The following is a 14,726-nucleotide window of genomic DNA, read 5'->3' on the forward strand; positions in this document are numbered from 1 at the left end:
CGGGCTAGCAATATGCAGTATGATACTCTCTCATGATGCTGTGCAGGGCAGCCAGCCTCAGCTCCCAATTAGCCAAGCAATCATGAGGGGAAACCATCAATACACTTAACAAGCGTTCTGTTCCCATACAACCGTTCTGTTTTTCACTTTCATTACAGTATTCAATAAATTACCTGAGATACTCAACACTTTATTATAAAACAGCCTTTGTGTTAGATGACGTTGTCCAACTATAGGCTGATGTAAGTGTTCTGAGTATGCTTAAGGCAGACCAGGCTTAGCTTTGATGTTTGAGAGGTTAGGTGTAGTAAATGCCTTTTTCATTTGCAGTATTTTCAACTTAATGAGGCTTTATTAGGTTGTAACCTCATCATAAATCTAGGAAGATCTCTACTAGTTTTTCTTTGTTTTTTATTTTTTTATTTTTTTTTACATTTTATCACAGCATTTACTGAGAAATAAGCAGAAGCTGATTAAAATTATTCTTTCATTTTCTCTTTTTAATTGAAATGAATCCCCAAATTGAGAGTGGTGGTAAGATTCCATTTTATTATAATTTTCTAGGACTCTGAACAAACAAGTAATGCAGGTATGAATCTCAATAAGAACACATTTGTAAACGCAACACATACATTTTAGAATCATAGATGAGCAATATGAGTTGGCAAAAATTGCTTGTCATACTTGTGATTTTCTTAAGTGCTTTCTTACAAACGATGTTTTATTTGTTTTAGATTTTGCTGGTTCAGTTGAGTGTAGTCCCAGCTGATCTAAAATTTTAAGAAAGGGATACCCAATTTGCACATATAATCATTTCCTTTGCTGTCAGAATATTTATATATATATATATAAAAAGAAACATGAGAAGCATCAGTAATGATTCAATCAGTACACTGATACCATAAATTCCCTGTTTTGTTTTGTTTTTTTTTCTCTCTCTACTGCCAGTGTTACTCTGGTGGTTTTGGTTCATAGATTTACGGCCCCACCTCTAGGTAGTTTAATCTACAGATAGTTTGCTACTCTATACTTATGTCAATAAAAATAAATATTCTTCTGATTCCTCCAGTACTTAAATTACTACACTATAAATTTTTCTATATATCTAACCCAAATTTCACAAGACAAAAATTATGAAAGGGAAAACAGTGTTCTCTTTTTATAAGTATAATAATATTTATATTTAAATATTATTATATTGATAAAATATTGTATTAAATATAATAATACAATCCCTATGAATAATGCAGTCCCTTACTGGATGATTACTTTTTCCATGAACTGGACTGAGTGTTCGTGGGTTAGGTATTTTATTCCTTACAACAATTATAGGAAAGAGATGCTCTGATTCCCCAGTTTTACACATGAGCAAGTGAAGAACTGAACTTCAGCAGGGTTAAGTAACTTGAAATAAAATAGTAATAAAATTAATAAAATAAGAGGAGATAAGTAGGGGCACTAGTGTTTGAATCAGGCTTTTTGATGCCAGAACTCATATTCTGAGTAACTTTGGTATACCAATTTCTAAATTTCTTTATTGTAGAAAACTTAGAATAAGGCAAAAAATTCCTCGTATCCCACCACCACCCAGAGGTAGCCACTTTTATTTCATGGAATATCTTTTCTGTGTATTTGATGCTTATGCCTTCTCTGTGCATATATCCAACAGAATTGTGTGTCACCACAAAACATGTATAAGTGTGTTTATAGAACCATTATTCATAATCACCTTAAAGTGGAAGCAGCCTAAATATCATCAACAGTTGAATGGATGAATAAGTCATTGTATATTCATATACTGGAATCCTACACAGTAATGAAGATAAACTACTGCCATACACATCATCATGGTTGATTCTCAAACATAATATTGAATAGGAAAAGCCAGACACAAGATCAGACATCCTCCATGATTCATTTATTTAAATTTCAGAAATAAACAAGTCAATTTATGGTGTTTGAAGTCAAGTAATAAGAGCATGAACTAAAATGGTGGTGGTGAGAATAAAGAGGAGAGATAGTAAAGGTTAAACAAAAACATGAAAATACTTGTACGTGGTGATGAAAGAGAAAGATGAAGCAAAGATTGACTGCAATTTTAAGTTGGAGGGAAACAGGAATAGTAAAAGTAGGGAAAACCACGTGAAAGGCTGCACATAGGGTACGAGTATTGGCTTGAGTGATGTGACTCAGTGGTGACAGTGGAATGTCTGGATGAGAAGCCCCTCGGAACGTTGAAGCCATGGTAATGGATACATCTGCCAAAGAAAAGGCTGTTAAAATAATAAGATGAATCCAAGGTCTTGGACAATTCTTATTTTGGGAGGAATAAAGAGGTACGAAAAGGGGAACAGAAGAGATGTTAGAGAAATGTTAGACATAATAAATGGAAGAAGGGAAAGAAGTTACATGAGGAGGAGTGTTTGACTGAGGAATGGCATTGTGCAAAGTTCATTACAATATTCTCAAGCCCATTCTGTGCTAAGCTTATCTAATCTGCACAAAAATAGTATTTTATGAAATAAGTGCCATTATTATTCCCATTTATAGGTGAGAGAATTGAGGTCCAGAGAGATTAAGATTAATTTGCTAGTTTTCTCAAGAGCACAGAGTTAGCTAGTGACAAATTCTTGATTTAAATCTAAGTTCTCTAGCTCCAGAGCTCAAGTTTTTATTTAGCATTACAACAAAGAAAAAGCAGAAAAATACCATTGCTTTGGAAGGCAGTAAAGAGAAGAGTTAATAAAAGAAAGTATTTTCAATTATTAAGCAATTACAAAAACAAGTCACATTACTTGAGACTTTGCAATCTTGTGTTTGATAATCACCAAATTGACCTCAGGCTTCCTCTGCAACAGATGTAAGAAAGAGAACAAGTGAATGGTAATGGGAATATTTTGAAATGGAGAGGAAAGAGTTCATGTCAGATATTTTTTCAAGGTTACTGTTCCTCAACCCTATCCCCTCTTATCTCCCCTAGAAACTTACACATTAATCATTCTCCCTCCCTGTAGACTACTTCCATAATTGTCCAGCTTTGGCAAAGTCTCTTTTATACTGAAACATTCTTTTGTAATTTTACTACCTGCTTCATGGTCTCACAGACTTGCTTTAATCCCCTTACTTTGGGGAGTGGTATTGAAAACTCAAGCGTGTATCAAATCCTTCTCCTAGGAGGGAGGAGGATTTGGAATTGTTGCGGGAGGGAGGTGGGCTCCATTGAAAAAAATGAGTGAATATTGTGAGTAGAAGCCTTGATTTTAGTGAAAAGGTATAACTTTATATTGAATAGAAAAGTTGAGTTCATTCACTGTAGAACAGGGTATTTCAAGAAAACACAGTAAATTTTATGGGGAACTTTGAACTACATACTGGCAACTGCCCTTGAGTAGAAATCAGGGAAAGAAGAGGTAAAGAGGACAGAGTTTGTTCTTAGAGGAAATTATATATTAATTGTGGGGCTCATTGTGGGGAAATAGATATGAAGAGTGAAGAGAGATTGCAGTTTAAATATTTACATGTTAGTACCACTTCCTCAAGTTCCCATCAAGCTACCAGATTCTATAGCTCTAATACAGGGAAACTGAAGAAACAGCCAGGGATGCAGGATACCCGGAATGTACATATTTGAAAAACATTAATTTATACATTATGGATTTTTCTTGTTATATAGAATCATAGTTTTCTTAATACTATTTAAAGGCTCATTTTTCAACCACAAAACTTTCTCCTTCCACCTCTTCCTTCTTCTATTCATTCAGTTTATTTACTTCATTGAATGGTACCAAAGCTCAGTGTTTATTTAAGTTTGATGTTCTAAGACTCCTACTTCAGAGTAAGAGACAATAAAATGTCTGGTTTCAGCTGTCCCAGCCCCGAATCAAGGCAATGGCCTGAACGATGATTGGTCCTTTCTTGGCAGTGGCAATTTTCAGAGAGCAATTTTAATACGTTTTAAAAATATCTGCCTTCTTAGGTGTGTGAGCATTCTCCTTGAAATCCTGTTTTCATTATTCAACCTTCTCAATATATTTTACTCCTCTAAATAGAGTGCAAAAGTAAATTTTACATTAGCACTTCATATTCCAAACCAAAGTTATCCAAAGAATGAATTTTTAATGTACATGGAAAGAATAGCAAAATTAGATAGCAAATTTGCTACTTTTTTTTAGGACAGATTAAACACGTAGAAAATATGCAAAGCTGTAGTGTTAACAATGTATTAGCAAATTAAGAATTATCTCAAGAAAGAGAAAAGCCAAAGAACAAACATCAATATAATTTCCAAAAGCTACATTAAAAATGATTTCGGTATTGGAAGAAAAAAAATAATTAGATGAAGACAATGATGAAAATGGTTGAAAATGCCTTTTGTTTAGCAACTGTCTTCCCAGAGTTACAGGATAAAAATTCAATTTTGCACCAACCATGTTAAAGTCTTTCAGAGAGTATGTTAATTTACAGCTTTATTTAGCCTTAGCAAATAATAGTTTAACGTTGCATAAACCCAAACTGCAGCTTTGCTAAAGCATAGATCCTGAATTTACAATTTTATTAATTGAAACTGAAGCATATTTACCCAGGCTAATGTTATAAAACATGCCCTGGAGCAAGACACTGCCTGTGAAATTTGTTTCCAGTCTTGTCTATCTAAGTAGTTTCTTTAGGATTAAAGGACTTCTAATGATTTTCTTTATTTCTTCTACTGGTGTTAGGTGTCCATTGTTGCTTTGCCTGATCATCAGCTTCTCTGATGACTGATAACACTCAAGAAATCTGAGAGTCCAACACATAAATCATTCTTCTTGAAGAAGTTATTGCAATTCCCCATGTTGCTCAGTTATGATTTAGGAAAAACATAGGATCAAATAAATTGAATAGAATAATATTATGTCACAACCAGATTGTGAATTTGTTGTATCTCCTTTTCCTGAAATGTGTAGTTCAAGGAAAAACAATACATAGTGCCATTTTTTTTTTTCCTACAGAACTAATCTGTGGGTTTTAGACTTTGAGAGGAATTGGGAAGAAATGAAGGGGAGTGATTGTTGTAAGAAATGCTTGGTACTTGAATGATAAAGAGTTGGTTGAAATTGACAAACCATTAGAGTGCCACTGGGATTATTTTGCGAATACAGAAATATAGAGGAAGAAACATAGTTTTATGGACTCTAAACCATAAGGCAGATGAGACAGGAGTCAGTTTTGTTCATTAGGATGCCTAGCACATAATGTGGCATTAAGTAGAGACTTGGTAAAGACTCAATTAAATCCTCCTCTCCAGCTAAACCCTACAGAACTTGATTGTAATCTGTCTTCAGTTCTCACTCGTAATGTTGGAGTTCCCTAGGCTCTGGCCTAAGCCTTCTACTCTTTGCTCTGACACACTCTCTAATTTCCATACCTTAGATGCCATCTCTATGATTCCCAACGTGCATCTCTAGCCATAACCTTCCCGCTGAACTACAGACTTCCACATCCAACTTCCTGCTTGACATTTATACTCACATAACTAAGAAAAACCTCAGCCTACTGTCTGAAATAGAAGCATCACAGCTCATACACACATCCCTAAACCTGTATTCTCCACCAGTCTTGCCTTTCTCAATAAATAGCATAAACACTCAGTTACTAAGATCCCAAACCAGCAATCATCCATTACCTCTTTCTTTTACTCACTATCCAAATCCAATCCGTTGACTCTACCTCCAAAATAGATCCCAGATCTATCCAGTTTTCTCCATCCCTGCGTATACTTTAGTCTAAATCACCACAAGCTCTTGCCTGGCAAGTTTCAAAACTGATCTCTCAGTTTTTACTTATGCCTCTGCTTTCCATGTTTTCAGAGTAGCCCTAGGCATGTGTAAAACAAAATCAGATAATGTCACTCTACTTGCTTAAACCCCTCCAGTGACTTCCCATCGCCCTGAAAGTATAATCCAAACCTCTTAGCAATGACCTACCATGCAGTCCATGATCTGGCTCCCACCCACATCTCTAACTTTAGCTTTCACCTCTTTTCTTACTTTTGAGACTGCAGTTATATTGACTTTCTTCCTGTTTCTTGACTATAAGTTCACACAAGGCTTATGTGTTCATTATTCCTTTATATAAATAGTGTATCCTCTTATCTGCTGTCTTGCTCTGTGTTAGTCAGGCCGGACCATCTAATCTAAAGTATTTCTCCTCTGGGGCTTCCCTGGTGGCACAGTGGTTGGGAATCCGCCTGCCAATGCAGGGGACATGGGTTCCAGCCCTGGCCCGGGAAGATCCCACATGCCGCGGAGCAACTAAGCCCGTGTGCCACAACTATTAAGCCTGCGCTTTATAGCCCGCGTGCCACAACTACTGAAACCTGTGTGCCTAGTGCCTGTGCTCTGCAACAAGAGAAGCCAACGCAATGAGCAGCCCGTGCACCGCAATGAATAGTAGCCCCTGCTCACTGCAACTAGAGAAAGCCCTCGCGCAGCAACGAAGATCCAACACAGCCAAAATTTAAATAAATAATTAAATAATTCCTCCTCTGAACCATATCACTTGTTTCATGTTCTTCATTTTGCTCATTGTTTTAAATTACTTCCCTCTTTTATTTGTCATCTGGCTTCTAGTCTTTCTCCCCCTTGCCTCTCTATGCTGCAAAAATGTACGTAGGGAACATGTCCATGTGGTTACCACCATATCCCTAGTGCCTAGAACAGTGCACAACATACAGTAGATGCTACCAATATTTTTAATAAGTGTTAAAAATATTTCTTGAGTGAATGAGTAAAGAAAAACTTAACGAATAAATTGTTCCTTACTCATTTTAACCCACTATTTTGACATTGGCTTGTTACTACACAATTGTTGACTTACTGGATTTATCACATGGTTGAAGTATTTTTTATAATGTAAAGTATTTAAATAAGGGAACAGGGAGCCACAGGACAGTCTTTATTTTTAATAGATCTTTATTGGAGTATAGTTACTTCACATAATGGTGTTAGTTTCTGTTGAGTAACAAAGCGAATCAACCATATGCATACACCTGGCCCCGTATCCCCTCCGTCTTCAGCCTCCCTCCCATCCTCCCTATCCCACACCTCTAGGTCCATCACGAAGCACGGAGCCATTCTCCCTGTGCTATGCTGCTGCTTCCCACCAGCCAACTATTTTACATTCGGTAGTATATGTATGTTAATGCGATGCTACTGTCACTTTGCCCCTCCCACCCCATGTCCTCAAGTCTATTTTTGATGTCTGTCTCTTTATTCCTGCCCTGCAACTAGGTTCATCAGTTCCTTTTTTTTTTTTGATTCCATATATATGTGTTAGCATACAATATTTTTTTTTCTCTTTCTGACTTACTTCACACTGTGTGATAGACTCTAGGTCCATCCACCTCACTACAAATAACTCAATTTTGTATCTTTTTATGGATGAGTAATATTTCAATGTATATATGTGCCACATCTTCTTTATCCATTCACCTGTCGATGGACATTTAGGTTGGTTCCATGTCCTGGCTATTGTAAATAGTGCTGCAATGAACATTGTGGTACATGTCTTGTTTTGAATTATGGTTTTCTTACGGTATATGCCCAGTAGTGGGATTGCTGGATCATATGGTAGTTCTATTTTTAGTTTTTTAAGGAACCTCCATACTGTTCTCCATAGTGGTTGTATCAGTCTACATTCCCACCAACAGTGTAGGAGGGTTCCCTTTTCACCACACCCTTTCCAGCATTTATTGTTTCTATATTTTTTTGATAATGGCCATTCTGACTGGCATGAGGTGATACCTCATTGTAGTTTTGATTTGCATTTCTCTAATAGTTAGTGATGTTGAGCATCTTTTCATGTGCCTCTTGGCCATCTGTATGTCTTCCTTGGTGAAATGTCTATTTAGGTCTTCCACCAATTTTTTAACTGGATTGTTTGTTTTTTTGATATTGAGCTCCATGAGCTGTTTGTATATTTTGGAGATTAAACCTTTGTTGTTTCATTTGCAAATATTTTCTCCTATTCTGAAGGTTGTCTTTTCGTCTTGTTTATGGTTTCCTTTGCTGTGCAAAAGCTTTTAAGTTTAATTAAGTCCCATTTGTTTATTTTTATTTCCGTTTCCCTAGGAGGTGGGTCAAAAAAGATCTTGCCGTGGTTTATGTTAAAGAGTGTTTTTCCTATGTTTTCCTGTAAGAGTTTTATAGTGTCTGGTCTTACATTTAAGTCTTTAATCCATTTTGAGCTTATTTTTGTGTATGGTGTTAGGGAGTGTTCTAATTTCACTCTTTTACATGTAGCTGTCCAGTTTTCCCGGAATCACTTATTGAAGAGGCTGTCTTTTCTCCATTGTATGTTCTTGCCTCCTTTGTCATACATTAGGTGCCCATATGTGTGTGGGTTTATCTCTGGGCATTCTGTCTTGTACCATTGACCTATATTTCTGTTTTTGTGCCAGAATCATACTTTCTTGGTTACTGTAGCTTTGTGGTATAGTTTGAAGTTGGGGAGCGTGATTCCTCCAACTCTGTATTTCTTTCTCAAGATTGCTTTGGCTATTTGGGGTCTTTTGTGTTTCCATACAAATTGTAAAATTTTTTGTTCTAATTTTGTGAAGAATGCCACTGGTAGTTTGATAGGGATTGCATTGAATCTGTAGATTGCTTTGGGTAGTATAGTCATTTTCACAATATTGATTCTTCAAATCCAAGAACATGGTATATTTCTCCATCTGTTTATGTCATCTTTGTTTCTTTCATCAGTGTTTTATAGTTTTCTGAGTACAAGTCTTTTGCCTCCTTAGGCAGGTTTATTCCTAGGTATTTTATTCTTTTTGTTGCTATGGTAAATGGGAGTGTTTCCTTAATTTCTCTTTCTGATTTTTCATTGTTGCTGTATAGGAATGCCAGAGATTTCTGTCAATTAATTTTGTATCCTGAAACCTTACCACATTCATTGATTAGTTCTAGTAGTTTTCTAGTGGCATCTTTAGGATTTTCTATGTATAGTGTCATGTCATCGGCGAACAGTGACAGTTTTACTTCTTCTTTTCCAATTTGTATTCCTTTTATTTCTTTTTCTTCTCTGATTGCTATGGCTAGGACTTCCAAAATTATGTTGAATAAGAGTGGCGAGAAGGCCAGTCTTTTCATGGAAATGCCTGGAGGTGTGTACAGTGAAAAGGCAGGGGCCTCAAAAGCTGAAAGAAAGGGCAAAAAGAGGGGACAAAAAAGTAAAAATCTATAGTCCTTTATATTCTTTTTTTTTTTTTTTTTTTTTTTTGCGGTACGCGGGCCTCTCACTGTTGTGGCCTCTCCCGTTGCGGAGCACAGGCTCCAGACGCGCAGGCTCAGCAGCCATGGCTCATGGGCCTAGCCACTCCGCGGCATGTGGGATCTTCCTGGAGGGGCACGAACCCATGTCCCCTGCATCGGCAGGTGGACTCTCAACCACTGAGACACCAGGGAAGCCCTAGTCCTTTATATTCTAAGGACATGACACATACCAGAGGCTAGCTAAAAATCTAGAGAAACCAACAATCCTAGTTTACTGGGACTATTATGAAGGGCGGATTCCTTGCATCTGGGACTTGGACTTGAGACTTTCAGTTTTAAAATCAGGACAAGTTGGTCACCCTAGATGAAACTAAGAGCTTTTTCCCTTGCTACTTATATATTTGATAATCTTCCCTTTTATTTCTTTCGTATCTACTTCTAGAAGTAAAAGCCCCTAAAAATTTATAAAATAGCTTTGTTTGTTTGGAAAACATTAGACAGAGGAGAACCTTTGAGACTAATCTGTTCTTTGGTAGAACTGGGAGAAGAGCAAGTAGATACTACTGGTGGTGATAAGAGGTGATGATGAAGGGTAATACAATCCTGGGAAGAAGGAAAGGAGAGTAAGAGAATTTCTGTGTTCAACTAGCATTTAAATTCATTCGCATTTCAAGGACACAACCTTGAAATAGTACTGTGCTGTTGAGACCATCTGGACTGTACATGTGACTGAACCCCAGGAAGGCCTCTATATAAACTTAAGATTCTGTAGGGTTGGTGTGGAGATCTACTCATCTTGTGGCCACCCAAGACAAGCCTGGTATGTAAGTTCCCTTGTGTATTAAAACTGCCACCTGCCACTCTGAAGTGGCCTGTCTCTTTCTTGGTCTGTCCCTGCCCTCTGTGTATGGGGGCCAATGTCAAATTTCACCTGGAACTCTGAAGGTTGTAAACCAATACATTTATTATGGTTACTGATATATTTGTATTTATTTATATCATTTTGTTTTGAGCTTTTAATTTACTCAGTTATTTCTATACATAATATTTCTTTTTTTTTGGTAGGTTTTGTTTTTTCTTCTTAATAAATTTGGATCTTATACCTTCTAGCTTAAGTTCTTTTTTAGCTTTAAGTTTTATTCTCAGGTACAAGCCTGGGAATAGTTTTTTGTTAAATTCTGTCTGTGGAATTTCTCTGTCTTGTCAATAGTACCATTTCAAACCCCACACCTGTGTGGGAAATTTTCATAAGAGACATTTTAATATCTTGTCCGTGAAATCCCAAGGCTCTTGGCTAAGACTGGTAAATGTCCCAGAGAGCCAAAAGATCAGTAACTCCATACCAGTCATTTCTACTTCTTTCTTTAATTTTGGCCACTGAAGATCTCCTTAATATATTTTGCTCAGTTATATGATTCAAAGAATATTTGTTATATTTTATCCGGTTTTCTAAAGTTTTTTGTAGTGAGATTGTTGTTGGTTTACAATATCTGATGCATCTTTTTGACCAAAATGGAGCTACTTTAATTTGTATTTTTACCCAGCTCTGTAAGTAAAGATAAATAATTCACAGTTAATTATGACCAAAATAAGAGTAATTTGTACTTCAGGAGAAAAAAGTAAAACCTAATGTTTAACCTTTTTTGTTTTTTAATAAAGAAGTGTATTCTGGGCTTTGGATCAGAGGCTGTTTATGAAATATATGTAGTGAGGCTTAGTCATACCAATTCCCTTTCACTCTTGGTTCCTTTCCCTGTTACCATCATTTTCTGTCACTTCTGCTCAAGTCCTGCACTTGCTCATGCATGATATGAAAAATGAGGACTGGAGTTTTGGTATGAAGAAAAGGAAATGCTAAGAGAAAATCTAATAAAATTAGAAAGGAGAATTCCTCTGGCCACCTACGTATATATCTGTATCTATATATGTATATGCGTGTGTGTATATGTATGTCAGAGATAGATAGAGATACATATGATATGTATGTATTATATATGCAGGCATGTGTTTCAGTGATGTTATGGGAACTCAGGAATTTCATTGCTAAAATAATTTTCTGTGCCCGGAGTCGGTACCTACTTGCATTTGTTTTCATAATTATTTCTATAATTGGTTCTACAAGTAAATACAGAAATAGCTGGCTTATTCCTACCACCTGCTTATAGAGATATACAGAGAAGGCAGTAATACATATCTAATTTATTCTTCACTTCATTTTCTAACAAATAATATGATCACAATACTGGAATTATATCCAATTTAGTATTCTGTTCCTGCATTCAAACACTGGGATTATTTTTTAGAAAATAGATGCCCTTTATGAGAATTAAATAGTCAGATATAGAGAGGTGGATGGCTAATTGTAGATGCTATTTGAATAAATTTGCATATGAAAAGTCTTCAGAAAACTTCTTTTAAGAAAAAAATACATATAGGTGCATGTGCTACCCATAAACCATTTTATTTGGGATGACTCTATTCTCACACTTGCGCCAGCAACTCCAGAGTCAAAACAAAAGTTCTAAAGTTTTTGATAGGACCTTCTTTCTTCTCCGTCAATTATACACTTAGTATACACTTAGTTATCTGTTTTATGTGGAAGGATTTCCGTGTTTTGTGGATGCCATTCTCAGGACGTGATCAGAATGCAGAAGAAAAAAAGGGAATGGAAAATATATTTGACAAAAAGGAAGGGAGGGAGGAAAGAAAGATAGAAAATATGGATAAACAAAGTTAGTGAATTAGATGAAAATGTTAGAAATTACAGATAATTGAAAATATTTCTGGTACTATTCAATAGAATTAGAGATTTTGGTTGGTCCTGTTCTTTGGCAATTCCACTCAAGTGAAAGAAAATCTTTGTTGACATATCCCTGGAACAGATATCAATGAGAACATTCTCTGCTAAACATTTTCTTCTAATGGGATTTTCTTTGTTAAATTTTGGTTGTCTTTTGAATGAAACAGGAGACTACCATCAGATCATTATTCTCAGCCATCCATCCCTGAAGTTCCTAGCCCAGCTATATTTGCATTATGTCTGGCACAGAAGAGCAAGGCAACAATAAATTTCAGGGTGCTTACCACTGACATTTTTTTGCTTCCTTATCTACAAGTGCCAGCCTCAACCAATCAGTATGTAAAGTCCACACTCTATTTTTTAAGGAAATCAAAGTCATATAGGTTGCCAGATATTAATAATTATATCTAAACTCAATTAAATACAAATTCATTTTTATCAGTATTTCTGAAGGTACTTCCATAATGATATCTTATTTACTCATGCTAAAACACTTTGGTAACTTTGACCCTTGTAGGGGAAAGTGTCCACTAATGACCTGGTTGTAGACTCAACGATCAACACTGTTCCATTACTGAGTATTATTTTACTTTAGGAGCTTCCCTGAATCACAATTTAAATATATATATATTTTTTTCTTAATTATGTGTTATACCGTTGTTCTTCCTGTGAAAAGAACTGTAGAGGGTTGGAATAAAGAACACATAATTCTGAAGATGAAATATCACATTCTAGGTTTAGGCACAAAGAATCTAATAAAGTTCTCCCTCTCACCAAATGAAGAAACATTGCTCTTATTTTAAATATCCACATTAAAATGTTTACATCTGTAATTTAAAATTTAATTATTCAGTTCAGTGGTACTTTTTCTGGATATTTAATATGTTATATGAAAACAATAAGAAAGTCTTTAATAAAATAGATGGATAGCCAAGTTATAATCATCTAGGGAAAAAAGAAAAGAAACCCAGGGGCTTCCCTGGTGGCACAGTGGTTGAGAGTCCGTCTGCCGATGCAGGGGACACGGGTTCGTGCCCCGGTCCGGGAAGATCCCACATGCCACGGAGCGGCTAGGCCCATGAGCCATGGCCGCTGAGCCTGCACGTCCGGAGCCTGTGCTTCGCAACGGGAGAGGCCACAGCAGTGAGAGGCCCGCATACTACCAAAAAAAAAAAAAAAAAAAGAAACCTGATATGAGCAATTGCACAGAATTCTTTGCCAACATTTTGAAGCCCAAAGTGATTGTGGGCCTATAAGGAGAATGAAGGATGAGATATTGTGAATGTGTAATACACCTGCATGCTTCACATAGGCAGTCTGATCTGACATAATTAATCGGCCAGAAGTAAAAAAAAAATTACCAACAAGGCAATGTTATCATTTCATTCTACATAAAGAGATTTTTTTTTTTTTTTCTAAGATTATGCTACTAATGTCAGCCTTGCTGCTGGGGTGACCATGTTCATGGTTGAAGGCAAATGTGTCACTGTTCTTCAAAACACTAATTTCAGACATATGCAGTGCTAATTAGAAGTCTAGTAAGTTTTATCACCTTTCCATACAAAATTCAAGCCTGCAAAAAAAAAATGCTTTTTTAAAAATATTACAACAAAAGAAAAAATGCATTCCCATATGGTATAAAAAGTATTAAAGAACTTGCCTAAAAAGTCATTTATCAAGAGAGGAAATTTTCTTCAATTCCTTAATTTGTTTTTTCATGAAACTAAAGTGTTTCATTCATAATAGATATTAATAGTCCTTTAAAATTAAAGCTTTATTGGCAGAAACAGGTGCCATGCAACTATTCTTTTAAATGACAGAAGATGGTTATAAGGTACAACATATGGTGGGAAAACCTAAAAAAAGAAGACGCATTCCTTCTTTGGGCATCAAGACAAGCTTCACTGAGAGACGTTATTTGGGGTGGACCTAAAGATTGGGTAGAAAGAATATTGAGGCCGAAGAAAAGGGGCAAATTAAAATATTGTTAAAGAAAAGAAAGTACATGTTTAATGTAGGGTGTGAGGACACGGCACAAGGGAAAATAGTGGGAGATCAACCTGAAAAGTAGAAGGAGGGTGTAGTGGAGAATTTGGGGAGAGAATCTTAGGGAGAATAGGAGAAGCTGACTAAAGCTGCTGAGCACTGTGATAAATACTATAGCTTTTTTCTGTATAGACAATAGAGATAATTTTTGAGTTCAGTGAACTAATTTATATGGCGTTATCAGAGCTGTGTATTTGGATAAGTGTGTCATGATTGCACTCATGTCAGAACCAAGATTGTATTATACAGGAGACTCTGTATTTCTGCCTACCTTTTAAACTTGAGCACCAGAAGAAAATGTTGTGAAATATACATATGCCAGTGTGTGCATTCAAAAGATTTTGAAAAACAACCAGTTATCTAATTTGGACCTAATATAGTGGGGATGAAACACTTTCATCTGAAAAAAACTAAATGATTTAGATCAGATAAGGTATTTTCATTGCTTACTTAGTTTTGCTTCTGTATATAAATTCACAGTATGTGCTTTAAGACAATTTGAAAAGTTTGGTAGTTTTTATGGTTGTAATATCAAAATATGTTTTTGTTGTTTCAGATGATGGTGCCTGTCAATTAACTGAACTACTGTGGTAAGTTGGTTTTTCTCTTTTCAATCTGCATTGAAT

At 35.9% G+C, this 14,726-nt stretch overlaps 1 protein-coding gene across 13 annotated transcripts in view; it reads left to right on the plus strand.

Moving 5' to 3' along the window:
- PTPRD (protein tyrosine phosphatase receptor type D) overlaps positions 1 to 14,726 on the plus strand; it is a 2,135,645-nt gene that overhangs the window by 1,117,634 nt on the left and 1,003,285 nt on the right. For all 13 annotated transcript variants that reach the window (XM_079926376.1, XM_079926379.1, XM_079926370.1 and 10 more), the window contains one exon: positions 14,657 to 14,690. The gene's annotated coding sequence lies outside the window, so the exon portion shown is untranslated. The remainder of the gene's footprint in view (positions 1 to 14,656; positions 14,691 to 14,726) is intronic.

This window comes from Stenella coeruleoalba (assembly GCF_951394435.1).
Source record: "Stenella coeruleoalba genome assembly, chromosome: 7".
NCBI lineage: Eukaryota > Metazoa > Chordata > Mammalia > Artiodactyla > Delphinidae > Stenella > Stenella coeruleoalba.